The sequence below is a fragment of the Chrysochloris asiatica genome, unplaced genomic scaffold (genome assembly GCF_000296735.1).
Source record: "Chrysochloris asiatica unplaced genomic scaffold, ChrAsi1.0 scaffold00129, whole genome shotgun sequence".
Lineage (NCBI taxonomy): Eukaryota > Metazoa > Chordata > Mammalia > Afrosoricida > Chrysochloridae > Chrysochloris > Chrysochloris asiatica.
This window is the reverse complement of record NW_006408647.1, coordinates 7,608,913-7,613,410: the sequence shown is the minus strand read 5'-3', so window position 1 is coordinate 7,613,410 and position 4,498 is coordinate 7,608,913. Positions and strand designations below refer to the sequence as shown.

Here is a 4,498-nt window from a genome sequence, read left to right as displayed (position 1 = left end):
TGTAGCACTTTCCTGACTTCTTCCTTATTTTTCTCAACTCCATTATATAGTGTTTTGATACATTTTATAATCATTTTTCTGAATTCCTTCTCCAGCATTTCCAAAGCCTGCCCATCTTCCAGTATGGAGTGTAGGTCTACTTCCAGCTCATTTGCCTCAGTCAACTTTATCTCATTTCTGGACATGTGCAATTATGGTCATCTGCTTCTGTTTTGGGGGCATATTCAGGGGGTTATCTGTGGCCTTAATACTTAGATGGGTTTGTATTTTGGTATTTTTTATGCTTTCTGATTGCCTCTAGGTAGATGTGATCAGGAAATTGACTTCCCTTTTCACTCTTCTTCTTGAGAAATTTCAAGATGCCACTGTTGGTTGTTTTGACATAATTTAGGATTTAATTTTCAGCATATTTCCTTTTTGTCTGCTTGTTCCACTCCACAATCCCTGTTTGGGCCTTTTTATCTAGTTTTAAACAGCTCAGGGTTGGCTGTGGCCATTTGGTTTTAATTGGAAAAATTGTCTCTTTAAATTTTGAGGAGATCTGTGCTCATGCATAGTAGAACCCTCCAAGTGTGGGGCTGGGGTATCCACCAGCTCAGGCACCCATATAGTCACCAGAATGGAGGTGTGCAGAGAGCAAGGGACCAATGAATGAATACCAAAAGAAAAGAACTACCACACCTTTATCTCTGCAGTTCTGCCAGGCGTCTGTGGCCTCTCCGATCCTTCACCCACTTGGTCTCACCCAAGATGGTGTCTTCTGGAATAGCTGCCCATCCCGAACTAGAAAGCAATGGATTTCTTACTTCTGCCACAAATTCCCCCAGCTGTAAGCCTTCCAACCTTATAAATATTCCTTTATATGCAGTTTAGAGTTCTGGGACCATCCCCTGAGCCTGCTTGGTCAGGTATTCTGTGTTGTTACAGACAGAGCTCCTTACTGCACTTCCACCCAATCCGCCACCTTTTTTGTTCTCCCCCATGATAGACTTTTGCTAGACCAATAACTTCTTCATTGAAAATTCCTCATCTTAAACATTATAAAAGTTGACTCTACATGGGCCTCACCAAATGTAATATACAGCAATCAAACTGACTACATCTGTGGGGATAGACTGTAGAAAAGACTCCCAAAACAAGACCAGGGTCAAAATGTGAAACAGAAAATGAATTGTTGAAATACAAGTCTAGATTGAAATGGAAAAAATTAAAACAAGTCCACAAGAGCCCAAATATGACCTTGAACATATCTCAATTAATTTAGAGATCATCTCAAAAACAGATTTGATGCATTAGATACTGATGATTGAAGACCAGAAGAATTCATACAGGAATAAAACAAAAGGTCATTAAGAATAATAAAAGATAGAAAAGACCAAAATGAATATCAGTAGAGACTCTGAAACTTGCTCTCCAGCATAGAGATACTAAAGGAAATGGAAGAATTAGAAAAGCAAAAGGGAAAATATCAAAAGACATCTTGAGAAGACAAAGTCAAATAATATGATGACATGTGCAAAGATCTGGAGTTAGAAAATCAAATGGAGGAGCACACTCATCATTTCATAAGTTGAAAGAACTGGTGAAAAAATTAATCCTCTACTTTCAATATTGAGTGTTCCTATGGGCAAAATATTGAATGATGCAGAAAGCATCAAAAGTGGATAGAAGGAATACACAGAATTATCGTAGCAAAAAGAAATGGTTAAAGTTTAACCATTCCAATCATTAGCTTATCATCAAGAGCCAATGATACTGAATTAAGAGGTACAAAGTGTACTAAAAGAACTGGCAATAAACAATGCATTGTAAATTAATGGAATATAAATTTAAATCTTTCAACAAACTGATGCAATACTGGATGATTTATTGACTTATGCCAATAGATTTGGAAAACATCTACCTGGCTAACTGATTGGAAGAGAACCATCTTTGTGTTCCTTCCAAAGAAAAGTGACCCAATATATTGCAGAAATCATTAATGCATTTAAAAGTTTACTGAAGATAATTTAGCTGCAAGTGCACATTGACAAGGAACTGTCAGAAATTCAAGCCAGAACAGAAGAGAACATGGAATGAGGGATATCACTCATGATATCGGAAGCATCTTGGCTAATAGCAGAGAATACCAGAAAGATGTGTACCTGAGCTTATTGAAAACTTTTGATTGTGTGGATAATGACATTCTATGGACAACCTTGTGGATAGTGAGTATTCCATAACACTTAATTGTGCTAATGAGGAACCTGTACAAGAGGCAGCCATTTGAACAGAACAATGGAACACTGAATGGCTTAAAGTTAGGAAAGTTGTGTGTATGGGGGTTATATTATTTTACCATATTTATTCAATCAATGTGCTAAACATATGACCCAATAAGCTGGATTATGTGAAGAAAAGCGTGGCATCAGAATTGGAGAAACATTCATTAACAACCTTCCATATTCAGATGATACGACCTTGCTTGCTGAAAGAGAAGAGGACTAAAATATTTATTGATGAAGATCCAAGTCCAAAGTTTTTATTGGTTGTACTTCAATGTAAAGGAAAAAAAAGTCCTCACAACTGGACCAGTACATAACACTGAGATAAATGGACAAAAGTTAGAAGTTATTGACTGCCTCATTCCCTTTGGATCCACCATCAACACTCATGAAAGTAGTAGTCAAGAAATGAAATGCCTTATTACATTAGGTTTCATAAGACCTCTTTTTTAAAGTGTTCAAGTACAAAGAGGTCAGTTTGAGTACTAAGGTGTACCTGACCCACGTCATGGTATTTTCAGTATTCTCATATGCATGTAAAAGTTGGTCAATGAATTAGGAAAACCAGAGAAGAAGTGTTGGAGGAGAATATTAAAGGTACCATATACTGATAAAAGAACAAACAAATCTTTGTTGAAAGAAGTATAGACAGAAGGCTCATTAGAAGCTAGGCTGGCCAGATTTATCTCCCATACTTCGGACATATTATCAGGAGGCTGTAGTCCCTGGAGAAGGACATCATGCTAAGTAAAGTCAAGTGTCAGTGAAAAAGAGGAAGACCCTCAATGAGATGGATTAGCACAAGGACAGTAACAATAGGCTCAAGTAGAGCAATGATTGTAACATTGAAGCAGGAGGACCAGGCAGAGTTTTGCTCTGCTGTGCATATGGTAACTATGAGTTGGTATCAATTTTCCAGCACCTAACAACAACAGCAACTAAATTTTAAAAATTAAGCTCACTACTATTTAGTTGATTTTGACTCATAGCAATATTTTAGGACATAGAAGAACCGTTCTCTAGGGTATCCAGGACTGTAACTCTTTATGGGAGCAGGCTGCCTCATTTTTCTGCTATGGAACAACTGTTGTAGCTGAACAGCAGATCTTGTGGTTAACAGTCTAATATTTAGCCCTCTGTGACACCAAAATTCTTTAAATAGAAGTTAAAACAAATACTTCTAATTTCCAATGTGACAATATATCCCAAGAATGTTAATTAAATAAGCTGAAAGTTACTTTAAATAACATATAGATGTTCACACACATTTAAATAAAGATGTGTGAACATATGTATAAAGATTTGTTTGTAAAGTTAATTCTGAAGAGTTAAACATTGTTTAAATGAATTTAGTTACCATATAAATCAAACCGTTTAAGCTCCAATTCTTAGTTTAGAACAGCATGTGTTAATTTATAATATTGGACTTGAATGTTAAAGGAAAAACTGGTAGAAAAATGAAACTATTTGTTCCCTTACAGATTTAAAATCTTGGTAATCCTACTACTTTGGGTTGCTAAGAGTCAGAATCCACTCCATGGCAGCGGGTTTGGTTTGGTTTTGGGGTAATGCTGAATGTTATGCCATATTGGTATGCAAATAACATGTGTGTTATACCTTGTTTTTATCAGAACTTGTGGCTTTCTTAAGCAGTAGTTTCCTATGTGTGCTATACATGACAAATGCAGGTTTGTTAATTTTATAACTATGCTATTTGTAAAAAATATGATATACCCAATTAATAAAGGAGCTCTGGTAGCGTAGTGGTTACGAATTGGGCTGCGAACCTTAAGGTCAGCAGTTCGAAACTACCAGCAGCTCCGCGGGAGAAAGATGAGGCTTTCTACTCCCGTAAAGATTTACACCCTTGGAAACCCTGTACAGGGTCGCTATGGGTCGGAACCGACTAGACGGCACTTCACAACAACAACAACAACCCAATTAATAAACTAAAATTTTATACTTTTATATCTAAAAAATTTTAAGTTCTTGTAAAAAAACAAAAACAAAACAACAACAACAACAACAAAAAAAAAACAGTTCCGGACCTGCTGCAGATCAAAATTGGCTCATTTAAAAACATTTCATTTTACTTTTTCTTCAAACATGTGTATTGAAGGGAAAAGGGTTTTTGTTTTATTATTAGTAGTAGTATTACTTTATTCAGAGATTCAGAAAATGGAAAGGAGGGGAAACTCTAGCCAAAACATCACATTAAAAACAGACTCAAGCAC

The 4,498-nt window shown here is 36.2% G+C and overlaps 1 pseudogene; it reads right to left on the bottom strand.

Annotated features, from left to right (window-relative positions):
* LOC102825777 overlaps window positions 1-777 on the bottom strand; it is a 3,759-nt pseudogene extending 2,982 nt beyond the window's left edge.
* Between the last annotated feature and the right edge of the window lie 3,721 nt (window positions 778-4,498).